The sequence below is a fragment of the Pseudopipra pipra genome, chromosome 16 (genome assembly GCF_036250125.1).
Source record: "Pseudopipra pipra isolate bDixPip1 chromosome 16, bDixPip1.hap1, whole genome shotgun sequence".
Lineage (NCBI taxonomy): Eukaryota > Metazoa > Chordata > Aves > Passeriformes > Pipridae > Pseudopipra > Pseudopipra pipra.
In genome coordinates this window covers 5,669,788-5,688,743 of record NC_087564.1, presented here as the reverse complement: position 1 = coordinate 5,688,743, position 18,956 = coordinate 5,669,788, and the positions used below count along the sequence as shown (strand labels likewise).

The 18,956-nt window shown below is 40.1% G+C and overlaps 1 long non-coding RNA gene across 1 annotated transcript in view; it reads right to left on the bottom strand.

The window, feature by feature from the left end:
* LOC135423014 (uncharacterized) overlaps positions 1-18,956 on the bottom strand; it is a 137,950-nt gene that overhangs the window by 53,972 nt on the left and 65,022 nt on the right. Inside the window, exon 7 of the long non-coding RNA XR_010434678.1 lies at positions 1,382-1,479. This is a non-coding gene — a long non-coding RNA (uncharacterized LOC135423014). The remainder of the gene's footprint in view (positions 1-1,381; positions 1,480-18,956) is intronic.

Here is an 18,956-nt window from a genome sequence, read left to right as displayed (position 1 = left end):
AAAGCATTAAAAAAAAAAAAATCCACTTTTTCCCTTCTTTATCAAGCACAGTTCATTCTCATCCTTCTCCTGACAGAGACAAGTACACTTTTTATGAATGATTTTCTGCTTTCTGCCAGCCTTCACTCTTGGTGGGAGGCTACTAATCTGGAGTTCAGCCAAAACACAGAGAGGATGAAAAGCAGGTTTTTTTCTACTTGCCTTAAATAGTTCTACTTAGAGAGGATAACTTATTTCATAAAAAGTGAGAATTAGATGTTAAGCCTGGAAAATAGCCTTAAATTGAAAACCCAGCAACTGTCTTTAAAACCCCAAACTTGCAAGTTAAAGCAGTTGCAAATAAAAATCATAGCTCATATTATGCAAGTGAGACCTTTCTGGCAAAGGCTGGGTACATCTGCACAACATACAGCACAGTAATGACCTATAAACACAAACATCAAAGATGGTTCTAATTAAGTTCTTTTATACTCCAACTTGCTTATGCACTGGTTGTAAACACTGACTCCCTTGTTTAAAGCTCCATTTGCTGTGTTACTTTTGTGGCATCATTTCAAACATTTTGCAGCTTTGGGAGGAAAGCTTAATCTGAGCTGTGTGTTGCATACCAGCTAACAATTGCTCTTCCAAGTAAAGCAGCTGCAGACCAAGTGCAAAATTTAACTTAGTGAAAGGAGAAAGGTAAAGACTTGAAGTTTTAGCTTATACTAAACTCATGGTTTACATTTATTATACAATCTCTTGTAATACTCAGCTCTAAGTAGCACATGTGCATTTCTGGTTTGACAGCGTTATTGGTTTTTTATTTGTTTGTTTTTATTCTCATGAAAGCATCTTGTCAATCCACAGAAATGTCTGCTTTTCTGCGAGTTCCATTACTCTTTATTTGTGAAATAAAGGATGTAAAGACAAGACCTGAGGCACTATTTCAGAGTCATTGCACTTAACAGAAATATGAATATGCTGTTCCTTTAGTACTCAAAATTACACTTAGGTTGTTTATTTAGTTTTCAGTTAAAGCTGATTCACAGAGCAATTGATCTAAACTTCTTTAAAAAAACCACCAACCAACCAAAACACACACACGAAAAAAGACAACCCAAACCAAACAAAGAAAAAACACCAAAAAATCCAACACAAATCAACAACAACCAGAAAAAAAACCAACCAAACAGCTACAAATACAACAACCATTTCCTGCTTGGATATGAAGTTATTTCCATTAAGGTACTTCATACACTTATTCATGCTGACCTGGTCACATGTCAACATTGCTTAGTGCATGGAGTAGATGATCCCTGTAAGTCACAACCATTTCATTATTAAAATAGAAAAAGTCTGCTGTCTAGAGCCTGTAATTCCTGCAGCTCTATGCACTTACATTATACTGCTACTGATCAGGAGTGGCTTTGCTTGTTTTCCAGGTATGCAGTTTCTATCACTCTGTTTTCTTCATAGACTCTCTCAATAAGGAAAGCTCTAAGTGGAAGAGAAAACAGAGGAGAAATGATGAGAGAATAGAAGGAATTATTATATTGAGTTTACTTGCAGTAATACTACTCCCACAGCCCCTGGAGAAAGACTTCTCTGACTCAACTACTTCATAGGGTGATTGGGAAGGATTAGGTTTTTCAATGAGAATAAAGCACCAGGTGTGATCTGGTCTCTCTGTATGGTCTCAAAGTGCTGTCCCTTTGCACAGATCTTTCTGCTCCTCAGCCCAGGGGCAGAACACAGTTATGAGCACAGGATTTTAACTCTGTTTATCCCTCCCTCATTTTGGGACCAGTTTAGGCTGAGCCTCCAAAAGCTCAATGGCATTGTCAAACATGCTCAGTTTTAGACAGAGTATTTTTTCCCCTCTAGACAGTGCATATAAAGGCTTGGTTCTAACTATCAGGTAATGATTAGATAATGAGCTAAGAAGCAGTGCCTCTAGAAAGTATTCTATATGTTTTGCAGTAATTACGGTTATTTTTAGGATAAGACTATTACAAATTGTTGAGTTCCTGATTATTTATGAGCAAAAAAATCCTGGCAAAGTTGCATTTGTTCTTTTAGCAAGAAAAGAGAGCATTAATAACTGACAAGGCTTTCTCTCTTTCCATTTATAAAGGCTTGTTTTTTCCCCCTTTTTCTAACATATTAAATAATCGGTTTTCACAATGTTTCCTGTTTGTTTAGTGTAACCAGTGAGTGCATTAAGCCTTTATCTCAGCCATTCAGAGAGAGGTTTCTTTAAGGAAAAAAGGTGATTATTACTCTGATCACCAAATGGTATCCCATTCTTAATCCCATCACTGGCAATCTGGCAATTTTTGATCCAGGTACACCAAAAAATATGTGTCCAGGGCACATTGCTGTGCCTGTCTAGCTCTGACCTTCCAGGAAGAGAAGGATGGATGACATTAGTTAGTGCCTGGAAAACACTGCCATTGACTTGCTCATTCATTAAAAGCAATGCTTTATTATATTGCCCCTGCTAGTCAACCCCCAGGATCATCTTCTGTGCTCTGTAAGGTGGTTTCACCTGGAGACACAGACAAGTACAGCCCATAAAGGAATTTTGCATGCTCCCTTTATTCCCCCAAATCATTTCAGTAGTTTAAAAGCATTTGGAATTACTTCTCATCAGCAAAGCAATGTAGAAAGAGCAATTAATGACCCAGAAATCTTTCAAATGCACATATATCTGGTCATCTGTGTTTGTGTTATTTAATACTGAACCTTAGTCATTTTTATCCAAAGCTTTTCCTCCTTGATTCAGACATGGTTTTCTACCTCTGATGAATTAATTATACTTCAATCATAATAAAGGCAGATGTTTACAATGTAGAAGCTACTTATAAGACCAGGGTTATTTCTGGGCTGTTCAGTTCCTGTGTTCCAGATGGATTGGAATTATTGCCTGTCTATGATTACGCTCCTGCCCCCTGTGAAGTGGGGAAAGACCTCTAGTCCAGGTGCAAATGCAGAAACACAAACATTCCTGACTCATATCTCCTCTTCTGCTTTCTCCCAGAGGATGAAGGAGGCTTTCAACCAATGATTTTCTAGGCACTTTAAAACAAAGTCCACACTAATCACAAGTTTCAGCACTGTATTCAGACCCCTCCCCAGTGGTGGTGGGAGGCCTAGGTTGTGTTTTCACTTCATACCTGCTCCTCCTTTTTTAACTTGCAGGATGTCAGTGAAGGCTTTTAAAAAGGGAGGGGAGATTTAAGCATGCTTTTGAGGCAGAACTCACACAGCCCTGGCAGCAATTGCATTCCCACTTCTTTCTGACATCAGAGTGTTTGAAGGGCTCTCCCAGGTTGACTCAGATAAGTGTCTGTGAGACACCATGGATATCTAATTCAAACCAAACCAAAAGGGATGGTGCTCCAGAAAACCAGAGGGTTAACTGCTCTAGATGCTAATGTATTTAGAATCAGGGAGCTAAAAAACATTCTTGCTGTCAGTCTAGGTGACAAAGCAGGGATCAGAGAGGTCTGAGCTTCTCATTATCTTTTGTTTTCAAAGAGGTAACAGCCTATGGATCCTCTAGTATCACTGGCCAGCAGCCTCATCAGTGTGTGATCCCATTCCATTAAGTAATTGCCATATTATGTGTAAAGCAAACTAATGCTTCATAAGTTTCAAATCAAAAAAACCCCAGTTATATATCCAGAACATCAGTGTGTTTTGAGCAAATACTTGGCCAGGTTTTTTATAGAACAAGCTGCAACCCAGTGCCCTTTCACATCATGATTTACTTCAATCCACTCCAAGTTTCTTAATAAAAAGCTAGAAAGTCCTGAAGACAGAATTACTTGAAATATCCCAATGAGTGCCTTAAGTGTACTTCAGTCTATTGATATCAGTTTTCTCCAAAGTAATACATGCTTTCTCTGATAAATGGAAAGATCATCTCATTATAGTTACCGAAAATGTGAGCTTTATGTGCCAGTGCAGAACTCTTGGCTATTTTACCTTAAATACCAACAAAAAGGTTTTATTCAATTCACGACAGCAACACAACTCAGAAGAAAAGACACAGTGATAGTCCTGATTCCCTCTTGTCAGACCCATTTTATGCTGGTGAGATGCCATCAGTTTCCAGATGATAGCACTGTATAGAAGTGGCACACACAAGAATTGATGTAGTAAAATGATAATCAGGTCAAATAAACCTGACATTTTGGGTTGTTTCTAATTGAGACAGGTTAAAAACTAAAGCCTGAATGATTAGTTTCAACTAAGTTTACCTTTCAATTCCATAAATTTCATAATTATTTGACAAGATCTGTTACAGCTTTGCTCATCTTCTACACAAGGAATTGCAGGTCCTGGGAGCCACATTACGTGTGTGGCCAGAGGGGATAATTCTAAAATTCTTTCTTTCCTTCTGTTAAAATTTAGAGCTATGTATTACAGCAACACTGTTTTTATTAATGGGCTGTATTTTAGGTCTCTATTCTCAGATATGCTTTCCAGAGCAGCTATGTTTAAGGCCCCTCCTGTGCAACATAACTCAATATCCCTGTTATGTAGATAACTCAGATTTATGCCTCTATCCTATGAGACATTTCACAAATGCAGGCTTAGTGTTGTCAGGCAGCTTGATGGATGTTAAATCCCGAAATTTACTCAAAGACCTCCAGATAATGGCATGGCAATGCTGGTTCCCAATATAAATGCATCACTGTTGTAGTAACCCATTCCCTTCTCCCCACCCTCACTGCCTCCTGTGACAGCAGTTCATATTGCTGGAGAAATGGAATACATCAGACATCACATTAACATTACCCAAAGCACATGCATCACCACTTGGAGACAGTCAGATAATTGAGTCCTGCCCAAAGGGAAGCTGCATTTCTTCCTCAGGCCTCATGCCTGCTGTGATCATTTAATGTACCAAAAATGAAGCCAGGAAAGACTTAGCAAAAAATTAATAGTCATTTTGCTTCATTCTGATTTTAAGACTCAACAACAGTAGGAAGTGAATACTGCATGACAATCATTTAATGTTGACTAACCTGATAAAATTTTATATGACAACAGCCAGTAACACCACTATCAGATCCCCGAACAAGAAGCAATCATTCTGGTAACTTTGCAGTCCTAGAACCATCTGCCACATCAAATTAAACAATTTCAAAGGAATTCTGGAAACGTGAAATTTATTTTGCTCATAGCATCCTTATTGGGGCTGCAGCAGACAAAGAAATAGAAGCTGGTGATATAAAGGCAGGCAAAGGGACCTTGTACAGTAATAAAGCAGGAGGCAAAGTGCCTCCTTGAAAGTCTTTAATGAATGGAAGCAGTGGGCAATACTGCAGAAGAGGTTTGCTGCCAGAAGCAAAAGGATCCATTTAATTGGCCTTCTGTTTTTCCAAGAGACTTTGTTTGGACTTGGATCTGCTGAGCCAAGTCTTCAGCAGTAAAAGGGACAGGCTCCTAGACTGGCCTTCTTCTATTCTGCTTAGACACAGCTTAAATAAAAGGTCTTTAAAAAAACTTCAGACACTATTTCAAACACCAAAACCCCACAATTTTATGAGCAAGTGTGGTCAAAGTCCTCCAGTACAAAGACTACTGACCACCTGAACATTAGGTAGGCACTAGCAGGAAAGGACTGAACAATTTAACTTTCTATGGAGCCTGCAGTTTCTGGGCAGAATTTCTTTGAGCTGAGCTGACCAGATTTTTATTATTTAATCATTATTTGCCTGGAGCAGTCATTTCCCTTACAAAACTTTCCAACCACTCCAGAGTGGCCCAGATCTGGAAGTTAGACTCAGCTACTTCCCAGTCAGAGGCTTCACAGAAGAAATCATGCAGTGCTGTGAGACTGAGGAGCAGCAAGTATGAGTGGATGTGTGGTTCTAGGGGGAAATCAGAAAAACACCTGAGCAAATTCTTAGTTGTTCTAGTGTAAACCTGGCATCTGAATTTAAGCAAAAGAGCAGAAACCTTATTATAACCTTCTATAATACCATGATGGATGGTGTTACTGCTGCTTAGAGACCACAGTTGCTATGCCAGAGGTCCACAGGTTAAAATCAGTTCCCTTTGTAATAAAATATGAGACTTGCAAAGAATAACTCAACTAATGAGCAGTTTTCTTGAACTGTAAATGCAAGCTATTATTTCCCATTATTTTTCCCACTCTTCTTTAGGACTGATGAATTATGCATCCATTTAGCCATTGTTGGTTTAGCAGTGGCATCAATAGGAGGTGAAAGATGGGGAGAGACAGTTGGTATTAGACAGTTATATCAAGAAGGTCTCACCTCTGCAGGGTTCCTTTTGGAAAGCTGTTGAAAAGAAGTTCTGAAAGAATAAGTGTAACAGGAGGAAGATAAAACTTCAAATTAGCACAAATAGCTCTAAGCAGCATTGAAAAAGTAGGGTACAAGGTGCAGTGTCCAACAGAAATTCAGACCACAGAGAGATCCATGATAAATGATTCATGCACTGCAGAGTTGATAAATGACACAACAGAGCCATTTTAGTAACAGAATGGAGACTTATTCACAGCTGAAATGAATGGGCTAAGTTTGTGACTCTTTAACGGGAAAAGATGTTATATAATTCAGTATGGTTCCTCCTCACATGAGTTGTTAGAACACAGAGCTACCCCCTAGGCCAACAAGTTAAACAGCATTGAATTTATTCAGGAATCAGATTTCCCAATCCCTGCCCTTGACTCTTCTAAATCTGAGTTGAGAAGAAGTAAAAGCAGCTTTACAGAATGCTTTAAACCAAAACAGAACCCTGACTCGGGGTCATCCGTCTCACTTCAGCCTTGTGTACCTGTGTTTTGCTAAGTGCAGCATATTTAGACTATGACCAGAAATTTAGGATTCATTATCTCATTCAAAGAGGTTGGTGCATCATCACCTTGGCTTCTGACTCACCCCAGCCACCCTTTAATGTTCATCCTAGAGATTCAAAGGTTCCTCTAGGCTCATGCCACTTCTCTCCCCAGGGTAGTCAACCCTACTCAGGCTCAGTCCCTGATGGTACCTATTGGTGCCAGATAAGTACTGGAGAAGGAACCAACCCACTGCTCTTAGGTGAAGATGTTCCTCTGTGTTGTCTGTCCAGTGAGCAGATCTTGTACAGCACACTGTTCCTGGATGATGTAAGTCAGCTAACTCGCTTTCAGGAAAATTGGACCTTAGACTGGCTCAGAAAGTAAAAAACCAATTAGAGCCTCTCTTCTCAAAATTAGAGCCAGCAGCGACCTGGGCCACTGCTGGAATGGCAGCAGTGCCCCCTCCTGCTCCCCTCAGTCCAGTTTGGTGACAGATATGTGACAAGGACCTTCCTCTGCTGTAGCCAGATACTGCCCAGCTGCACTCAGTTCCTGTTTTCTCCACAGCCAGGAGACCTGGTATTGTGAAATCCTGAATTCACAGAACAGCAGGGCCCTAAATTTGAGCAGAAGAAGGTCTGAGCAGTAGTAGATCTGCTTCTCCCTCAGAAAAAAATCAATTATTCAGGACACAAAGAAGCTGCTTTTAGAACAACCAGATTATTAAGCTTTATCCTGTGGCTTGAACAAGTGGAATATAGCAGCTTTAACCTTATCTGCCATCTGAAGCTACTCATTGATTTTTGTTCATCTGAACTGTAAATTTCTCTCCCAGGTTCTCTATCTTGATGACCAGCAAGACACTTTTCCCATCACTGCAGCCTGTTAAATAAACCATCTGATAGGTAACTCAGAGAAGGAGCAATCTGTGTGTGTGTATATATGTGCAAGGTGTTAAAGTCAAGCTTCTTAAAGGTCCTGAACGTTCCAGAAAGTCCAAACTCCATTTAGCATTTCCCACAACAGGATCTTTGCTTTGCAATTAGTGCTTCCACAGGAAACTTCCCACTACTTAAGTTATTAGTGTTGCTTTGCTCCAGAGTGAAAGGAATACAGATAAGCTATTAATCATCAAGAAAGGACTAGAGGCAATTTTGGCAATACATTAATCCTGTCACCATCTGGAATGAAATTAATCCAGAATTTACAAGAGAACTGATAATACTCTGTACTTCATTTTGCTGATACATTATACCAACACATTGTTTGTAAGAAGAGGCTCCTATAACTCACCCTGCATCTTCCTGTGAATGCCATATTTTGTACACACTATGAATATTTAGTTTACAGTTAAACAGTCCTGCATTAGCCACTGTGAAGTGGGAAGTAAAATCATAAAAAACTATTTGTAATCCAGGGAAAAGAGGTTTATCCCACTGCCAATAGCCAAAAATAGTGGGTTACTGCTGTACAGCATTTTGGCCACAGCTTTGCTGCATATGACATGCCATTGAATTAAGTCTTGGGAAATAAGTGACTAATGGCATTAAGAAGAGCCTGCCAGGCATTTATCATTTGGAGCAAAGTTGCTTCTTACTTTTTTGGGAATCATATCTTGGACTTGGAAAATTTGGCTTTAGTTTTAGTGTATCTTAACATTCCTGCATACATAGCAGCACATTTAGTCTTACAGGTTCTATTCTGTTCACGAATAGCAAGAGAAATAATTCCCAATATCACCACAGCATTGGGAAGATACATATTTTAATGTGAGATTGTGCTCCGGTTCTAGAGCTCATGCAACAGTCCCAGAGCTGAGGAGGCAGTGAGGCATAAAGCCATTTATGCAATAAATCATGGTCAAAAGTATGTTTGCAGGTCAATTCCCTTTACACCAGGCACTCCTCCTGCCCACTGCCCTGTCCTGCCAATCTCCCTGGTCATGAATATGCCAGCTGGTGTAGCAAGGAGCAGGTAACAGCATGTGTTGTTTGAGAGCAGCAGGTACTGCTTTGGAAACATGATGGGATTTAGCAAAAGAGGAATGAAGGATATTGTACAGAAACAGGAGTTTATTGCTGCTGCGTTCCCTTCACTGCAAAGTTTGCACTTGTAATATATAATGTCACTTTTAACAAGATTTTTTTATTTAATCATGAAAGACTCATCTTCAGGGGAACAAAGAAGAATAATTACTACTGGAGGAGGACTTCTGGGGAAAAAAAAGGATTTAAGAACCGTTATACTGACCTTTCATGAATTCATACAAGGAAGGATGCATTGCCTTTCACTCTTGCTGCAAAACCTTTAGCACAAAGCCAGCCCACACCTCAATAAAACAGCAGGTTAGCCAAAAAATGCTCATGTTTCTGCAGGAAGCAAGAGGAGAAGGAATACAGAGAGACAAGTTATAATAACCCAAGCCCCATTATTCCTGACTCCAAGACAGGGGAGGGGGTTTATGTGCCATAGAATACAGGAGAAGTTCATGTGGTGCTATACGAGGGAAGATATTTTACCTCATTAGGTCTTCAAAGACTGTCAGAGATCTCTTTTTGCTCCTACTATGCATGCTAATGAAACAACACTAGCTGATGGTCTCCACACAAGTTTCCTCCCTAGGCTGTATTATTACTCCCCAACTAAGCCTGCAAAGATTTCCCAATCTTCACCTCAGGCCCTGTTTTGCAGCCAGTTGCATCTGTAGCTCTTCGTGGCAAAGTAAAGCAGAACAGAACTTGGCACAAAAAGTAGAGACAACAATGCAATCACTAAAGGTGATAAATTTGTGTATACTTATTGTAAGCAGTCATGCATTAGTACACACCACATCCAAAACAAACACTATTTCTCACCACTGTCTAACAAAACCCAGTATGACTGTGACAGTACAAATAATTCTTTTTTATTTCACTGTGTCCAGAATGCAGAAGAATTACAAAAACTGTTTTACTCGAGAGAAGCTGTGGAAAGATTTATAAACAAAAGGAAATTAAAAGGATGTTTTACTAGATAGAACATCACAGCTTTTACAGCTCTGACAACGAACCCAGTGCTTGTTCTACAATAAAGCTGGTGCTATATGCTCACAGAAGGACAGCACACATCTTCAGTTCAGGATGTGGGGGTTTTCTGTGGGAAGGAAAGTTTGTTCTTCCTTATTTCAAATGCTGAAGCACATATTTCCTTAAATCAGTGCTCAAAGATCCTTGGCACTTCCTTAGAAGTGTTACCTCATGACAGATTGTCAAAAAAAGGTATCAATCCTCCTTACATAAATGGATGGTGAAATGCAAGCTCCGTTAAGAAAACACCTTCGGTACTTTATCAGTTCCTCAGCAGAGGAAGATACCTCCAAAATAGATTGGAGGTATATATATACTCTCCTCCTACACAGAAAGAAGTCATTCCAGTACAGCTAAAAGGTAAATTTGACCTGGTTTACACAAGGCTATGGGAGACAACTCCAAGAGTCCTTGGTTTTAATTAGTTTATATTTATTAGAGTTGTGCTTCTCTGGACTTCTTTGTTTGAACCTTTCTTTCACCACCATCCCCACTTCATCATTTCAAGCCCTTATTTATCTTTTAACCTTAAGAACCAAAAATGGTAAGAGAATGTGAATCCTATGCAACAGAAAATGGGGTATTTTCCACAACCTCCCCCAGGTGAAAACAATGAGGCCAAGAATTCTCAGGTACTTTCCTATAATCAGTGTGTCCCCTAAAATGATGTCTCTCTTGGCCTGTTTCTATCCCAGAATGTCTATTCCTCAAATAGTGACAGTTTTTTGTAAGATAAACAGCCTGGGATACCCTTTCAAGTATTAGCAACAAAACTACTGAACTATCACCAGAATTAACAGTTAATCCAGGGAATGGAGCTGGGATCAGAGGTGATCACTCTATGAAGGTCTGGTCTCAGGCAGGATGGGAAGCAACACAGGCTGGATCAGTGCTTCTGGCTAATAGATCCACCTTACTTCTGAAGTTAAGGAGTTTTTTCCTAAGGGGTGCTTGGTGGCTGCTGGAAGTTGGACTCTGCTGTTTACTATGTTCAGTGCCCAAAATTAATGCTCAATTCTGTAAATAGCAGCATATTTATTACCGGCTTCAGATCAACAGAACCTTTTAGATACATTATTTTTCATTTTGGTTACCAAAATATGCCTTAATACTAAACTAAAAAACTTAGAGAATTACTGAAATATGTGCATTTTACCCATGCCTGTAGGTGAAAACAACACCATTCTAGAAACTGGAACTGTGAGTGGAAAAGCCCGAAATATGCAAGTGGCTTAAGGTATTGAATAAAAACAACAGAAAACAATTGCCCAGAGAGGCTTTCTCCTGTGATTCTGAGTCACAGTGTATTGCCAGAAGACAAAGTGATCTTTAGCAGAATGAATGAAAGACATGACCCCAAACCTCAAGTGACCCTCCTCATGTCAAGAGCGACAGACTCCAGCAGCAGACGGCAGGGTCTGCGCTGTGGGAATGCCAAAACAGACAAAGTTGGGAGTTCATGGTCATTCACACAGCAACATAAATTAATAAGTACGTGAGGGATAACACAATGTGAACAAAGACATCAAATTTTCTGTTAGAGCGAGAGGATGAATTTCTACTTTTAAATTATGCTAATCCTTTCGCTGGTGCTTTGCTGGTTCTTTGTGTTTTGCTTGGATACTCAAAACTCAGAAAGAAGGTTAAATAAGGTTCCTTCAAAGGAAAAGGCTAGTTAAAAAATTAGGAGACTAGAAGCAAAAAAAGGAAAAAAAGTAAAACACAGCCCCCAAACAGATGGAAGTCAAATATCTCCCTTTAGGCGTGAATGTGATTCCTGACAGTCCAAACCAAGGATTTTCTATGGTTTGTTTCAAGACAAGGGAAAAAAAAAAGTGTATATTTGGGATGGCAATATCAGAATGCTCTCAGCATTATTTTGGGAGACATTTATAGACTGTGATAGGTTTCCAGAAAGACAAAGTATTTTAGTAACATGTCTTTATATCTGTCATAAAGAATCTTTCACAAGTGCTGTTAAAAACCCCTGGCCAAGAAACAGTGTTAAGGCTCCTTTCCATAATTTTCATTTGTTTGAATGATAAGATTTAATACATACACTTTGGGAAGTAACTTACAGCAAGCAGTTACCAAATCATAAAATAATGAGGATGGGTAGAAAAACTCATTACAATCACATCTTATTATATGAAAATTATGGTTAACTTCTATACAGGCTAATTATTTACTAATGTACAGCTGTTACATTAACTGCTATTAATCACTATTAGAAATCACTACCAGAAGTTCACAAGGTTTTGTAAAAGCAAAATATAACTGTAGTGTAAGTGAAAAATTAGTGAAGCCAGGTAACACCTGAAAAGCGAACTTAAGCAATATAAAGAGTTAAGCACAAAATGTAGAAGCAAGCTTTAGCAAGGCACATAGAATCTAGCATTACGAAAGCGGAGACAATAAATTCACTGAGGTACAGGTCGCTCTGACACAGGAGAACATAAACATGAACAGAAAATGCTAGTACACACAAAAAGAGACATATGGGGAGGAAACCAAAGAGATAAAGAGAGGGACATGCCAAGAAATTAGGTATTGGTGCCAAATACCGAAACTCTCTGCCAAATTCATAAGGAAGCTACCCAAATTAGGGAAGGTTCAAAAGTTTAGGAGGATGATGATGAAAAGGACATGAGGATCATGATGAAGGAAGACCGGAACTCCCACCGAAGTTCTCCCCAAATTAAGGACCACGCCTCTAACTCCGCCTCAACTCCACCTGTTATGAATATTAAAAGTAGATGTTGCAATGTAATGAATATTCATAATATATGATGTAATTGCTTGGCAAAACGTGTATAAAAGTTGGATTGTGTGTTTCTTGAGTTGGAGCAGTTTGTCCAGGGCGACCTGGCTGCTCCCCGGCCGTGAAATAAATACCTCCTGCTTATAGACTGAAATTCTGTCTCTGAGCAGTTTCTCCGCGCCTTGTTTTGGGGCATAAAATTGGCATCAATTTGGCGAGCCAGGCAGGAGAGGAGGGTCTTCCTGAGCCAGGACCCAAGGGGCCGGGACGCTCTCAGGGCCCCCCGACTGAATTTTTGTCGGCAGAGTCTCCCAGACCCCTTGGATCTGCGCAACGGTGGACAAGAACCTCTTGCTTCAAATTAAGAGGTATTTATGTTTTGAACTGCAGTTTATAAAGGAAAGTAATTAAGTTGGTGGGGATAGGACGCTATCGCCCAAAAGGGAGCTGAGGGACGCCTCAGCATTAGCCCTAAAGCTGGGTTAGAGTCCCAGGTATTGAAAGTTGCAGGTTAGAGTCCTGCCAAGAAAGGGTTAGAGTCCCTAAACGGGTTAGAGTCCCGACACTGCAGTGTAAAATTGTCTTTTCTTTGTAATGCTGTGTTCACCCTTTATGTTTCTGTGTCCTGTTTGCAAATGTTCTTGCTCTAATTTACCCTGATCATTCTTTGTTTGTTTGTTTGTTTTGTGTAAGATATTGTCTGGTAATGCATTGGAAACTGTGCTCGATTCAGAAAATTAACCATTTTTAATTCTTCCGAGGCTGTTTGAGAGTTTCTAGGAGCTTTAGGACCCAGAAAGCTCCTAGTACTAGCAAAGAATTCTTGGAATGCGGTTTCTCTTGCTAAATGTTCTGGTTTTTGTCAACGAGTAAAACGAAACTAAAATAAGCTGTTTAGGTACTGAGAGAGAGTCTCATTTACGATTTCATTGCTTGCAGCAGTTTGTTTGTCTGTTGTAAAAAATTAGATGTTGTGTTTTTCATATATGGTATAGTTCCTGAGACGTCCTTTTAACTCTATATGGGAAATGATTGCAATCTCAGTTCTATAAAAGTGAATAAGCTCTTGCCGGCACGTATAAATCCTAGGATTAAAATCTGTCCTTTCTGTTATTGTTCACTGTATGTTAGAGCTTTGTGTAACAATTGTGGTAAATATATTCTGGGTCCAAGAGGAACACAAGAAATAGCGCTCAATCGTACCCTTACCTTCTACTGTATACGCTGTTGGTCAAATCAAGATTTGGCAGAAACTAAGTGGGTGAGATTTTATTGTTGCCACACTCATAGACAGGTATTTGTAACATCTTGGTTGCATTTTCTGTAAGAAGTGTGTTTTATAGTTGCAGCAACATCCTGTGAGTTTGTGGTAACATAAATCGGACAGCCGACAGCAAAGCCATATCTCTCGGTCTGCGGCGCCATCTCGCGACCTTGCTTGGTAACGCAGATTGCTCAGATAGAAACCAGAAGGTAGGAAAGTTCTCCTATATCAAGTGTGCAAGTGTGAATGTGAGTGTGATTGAGACGCGGCTCTGCTGCGGGGCGAGTGGGAGTCCCGCTCTGCGGTTCCTGTTCTCCGCGAGGAGCCAGGCCAGAAACGGACGAAGCGATTGGAGATTGCGTACATGAAGTATTGGGGCAGAATCATAAATACTCTAAGACGGTGGAATAGGATAAGGAAAGTATTGCGATTTAAAGTAGAATTTACTGACATACCGAAAGCTACACAGTGTGAATACATTAGTGGAAGCCTAGCCCAATTGGACATAGAAGCACGGATTCAGAGACAAGAATTGCTTGACATAATAGAATATCATGTAAAGGGATTCATAAGAAAAATAGAAAAGGAGAGTGGGAGGTTGGGATACGATCCTCTAGTATTAGAAGAGTTTCTTGGTTGGACACCCGTTTGGGAACACGATCCCCAGATTAGCTGGTATATTACTGACGCACAGATAGTAGAAAAATCTGGAAGAGCACCCTATAGGTTTGTCTGATAAGCCCCTACCTCTCACAAGCCTTATCCATCACTACATCACCAGGCCCTACGATAATAATGGGAAGCCAGCAAAGTAAGGACATAAATATGAAAACCCCCCTGGGGTGTATCCTAAAGCATTGGAGAGATCTAGGGGGAGCCCCAGGAGGAAACATAAGCAAGAAAACACTCCTAAAATACTGCACTCAATGGTGGCCTTTGTACAAACTAGATGATGACGAGAAATGGCCACCTGAAGGGACAATAAATTATAATACTATTTTACAGCTTATGTTGTTCCTTCGTCGATTAGGAAAGTGGGATGAAGTGATTTATTGTGACATGTTTTTTACACTGAGGAACAAACCGGAGTGGCAGAGAGAATGTGGAGTAAATGTAGAGCTAGTATTGAAAACAGGAAAAGATAGTGCCGCCGTATTGCCCGAAGAATTGGAAGTTGTATTCCCAAGTAAAAATCCAGAGTGGGATCCAAATAACCCCAATCATTATAAGCTGCTGGTACAATATAGGAAGCTAATAGCATTAGGTCTGCGGAAAGCAATACCTAAAGCCATTAACTGGGCAGCTTTGTATGATGTTAGACAGGGAAAGGATGAAAGTCCCTCAGAATTTCTAGACAGACTTAGAACCGCCATGAGACAATACACACCCTTAGACCCAGCATCGGAAGAAGGGAGACAACAACTGCTAGGGCTAGTAATGGGGCAGTGCACTCCAGATATTAGAAAGAAATTACAGAAACTTGAGCATCCAGCAAATAAAGATCTAGAGACGTTGATGAACAAAGCCTGGGAGGTATATAACAATAGAGAAAAGGAAGAGAGAAAGAGGGAAGATAAAAGAGTTGCTCGGATCGTAGCAGTAGCAGTGGCAGCCCAAAATACAAAATTTCAAGACACAAGTGCCAGGGGTAGAGGTCGTGGTTACCCTATGAGAGGGAGAGGGGGATTCAAGCCCCAACCCATCAGAGTAGGACCGGATCAATGCTCCAATTGCTTCCAGTTAGGCCATTGGAGACGAGACTGCCCCCAGCTCGGAGAAAGGCTTGCAAACACTGCTGTTACACATCGGAGCAGTGACTGAGGAGGACCGGTGAATCATTCCCTAGCAGACCCACTAGTTAAAATGGAGCTAGGGGAGGGTGAAAAAGAATTAGAGTTTTTAATCAACACAGGAGTTATATTTTAGTTTTGAATCAGGAACTAATGCCAAAAGTGACAAATTTGTACAAGCTGTGGGAGCGACAGGCCAACCAGAAAAAAAAACCTTATTTTCTAAAACCTCTTAAGCATAAAATTGAGAAACAAATAAAAGATTATAGATTTTTATCTGCCCAATTTTCCAAGTTTTCTACTAGGTAAGGATTTATTTGTCGAATAATTCAACAAAAATAAACTTGAATTCCAAGTAAGCGAGGAACAACTGATAATAGCTTTGAGCCTGACTATCAGTTGTATAAAACCAGTAATCAGAAAATAATACCCACTGAAGCTAAAAGATAAGAAAGGGAATCAAACTGATAATAGAGAAATTTTTAGAATGAGAGTTACTCAATTAACCTGGACAGTTTTACCTCAAGGTCAAAGGCCACAGAGAGATGGTACTCTTCTACGATATGCAGATGATCTGCTAATAACAACTGGGACAGAAGAAGAGTGTGTTAAATAGACTATTTCTTTGTTGAATTTCTTGGGTTTAAGTGGATATCGAGTCTCTCAACAGAAAGCGCAGCTAGTGCAAGAAAAGGTAGTATACCTGGGATATGAGATCTCCAGAGGACAACGATCCCTAGGAACAGCGAGGAAAGAAGCCATTTGCCAGATGCCCAGACCAGAGACGATGAGAGATCTACGAGCCTTTCTGGGAATGACAGCCTCATTTCTAGAAGGAAGAATGTCAGCAGAACCAACAGAGCATGACTGCCTAGAAACCATCGAAGCAGTCTACTCCAGTCGCCCGGATCTCAAAGAAGAGCCATTAGAAGATGCAGACAACTGGTTCTCGGACGGCAGTAGCTTCGTGAAGCAAGGAGTAAGGATGGCAGGCTATGCAGTGACCACAACGGAAGAGGTAATCGAATCAAATCCTTTACCTGCAGGGACCTCAGCCCAAAAAGCAGAATTAATAGCTCTTACCCGAGCTCTAGAATTGGCAGAAAGCATACGAATTAACATCTGGACAGACTCTAAGTATGCCTTCTCCGTCGTACATGCTCATGGAGCAATTTGGAAAGAAAGGGGACTGCTAACCGCCCAAGGGAAAACAGTCAAACACGCAGAAGAAATTCTACGATTGTTAGAAGCAGTCCAACTCCCAGCACAAGTGGCCATAATGCATTGCAAAGGACACCTAAAAGGTAACACTGTTCCAGAGATAGGAAATAGGAAAGCAGATGCAGAAGCTAAATTAGCTGCTGCAAGAACCAAGGAAGTGGTTATAACAGCTCTAATACCAGAAGAGCTAAATACCGACTTCCAACCAGATTACCAGGACTCAGATCATAGATGGATTCAAAAGAACAAGGGCAAATTATTAGACAATGGATGGGGTCAATTAGAAACAGGACAATTAATAATACCAGAGAAGTTAATGTGGCAATTTGTGAAAACAGAACATGAGAAAACACATTGGAGTTTAGACCCGCTTTACCAGTATTTGCAAACTAGAATAGCAGGGCCAAAATTATTTACTACTGTAAAACAAGTTACAACCCAATGCGAACGATGCCTGAAGAATAACCCAAATACAGGGACCAAGATACATCAGGGAGCAATAAATCGAGGTAAATTCCCAGGTGAAGTATGGCAGATTGATTTCTCTGAACTCCCAAGAAAAGGGGGGTATAGGTACCTATTGGTACTAACTGATACATTTTCTGGGTGGCCTGAAGCATTTCCCTGCAGAACAAACAAGGAGAGAGAAGTAACTAAAGTTTTGCTAAACGAAATTATACCACGATTTGGAATACCAAAGAGTATATCCTCAGACAGAGGTACACATTTCTGGGCAAAAGTTGTGAGAGCAATAAGCAAAGCATTGCAAATTAAATGGCAATTACATACGCCCTACAGACCACAAGCTAGTGGGCAAGTAGAAAAGATGAATCATCTCATCAAACAACAAATTGCTAAAATATGTCAAGAAACTAACTTACAATGGTATCAAGCTCTGCCTATTGCTCTGATTAGATTGAGGGTCAAACCTCGGTCGAAAGAAAAGTTGAGCCCGTTTGAAATTCTGTACGGTAGACCTTATGCTATGCAAGTTGTAAATAGTGATGCTGTAGACCAAATAGGCAATCAATATATATATGATTATGTAATTGCTGTAGGAAAACATTTTGATAAAAATGCTGCAGTAGTAATAGAACACCAGCCCAAGCAACCTGACTGTAAATTGCATCCGTTTAACCCCGGTGATTGGGTGTATGTTAAGAATCTTCTAGGAAAACCCCTACAAGAAAAATGGGAGGGACCTTTCCAAGTGCTGCTGACCACCTTCACCGCGGTTAGGATCAAGGGACGACCTACATGGATTCACTACTCTCGAGTCAAGAAAGCTCCAGAAGATAAGCAAGAAGACCTGGCATCATGAATCCGGCTCTTTCAACATTAATCATTGGACTTCTGATAAGTATAGTTTTATCCCAAAGCTCTACTTCTGAAGGACCGTGGTCTAATGCTTACATAGAAGTACATGTCGGTGATTCCGGTGATTTCCCAGAAATGGAGGTTTATATTTTACATAACAAGCAACCTTACACGCCAGACCAAGGCTATCTCATAGCACAAAAGGGAGACCAATTTCAAATAGGGTGTCGAGAAGTTGAGAGACTAATAGGAAAAACAGATAAACTAACACTAATAATTAAATTCTGGCCAGATGAATCTAAACAGGATTTAATCACTTATAGCCAAGTAAAAAGAGGCCAGCCCATTGTTTGGATTCAACGGACGGGACCAATCTCATGTCAGTGGGATAGTTTTGAAGGGGGCAGAGCACAATGTGAAATTCTATTCGAGTTAAATCACTCAGTGACATTCACCTGTAATAGGGAAGGAAACCCTCCAGGTAATTACACCGTTATAAAAAGAATTTCACTAGCCAAAGACCCAATTGTGAACCCATCTCGTGAAATCACTCCACAAGTAGAATGTAGAAGAATACATAATTTCACTTTGATAGGACCTCAAGTAATAAGACAGTCAAATGAGTTGAAGTTACTACTAGATCCTACATATTCTCTAAAGAAGGTACAGATGAACATTCAGACAGACATTACACACTTACAAGAAGATTGCCAGCCGTTCGTAAAGCAAAGCCTCA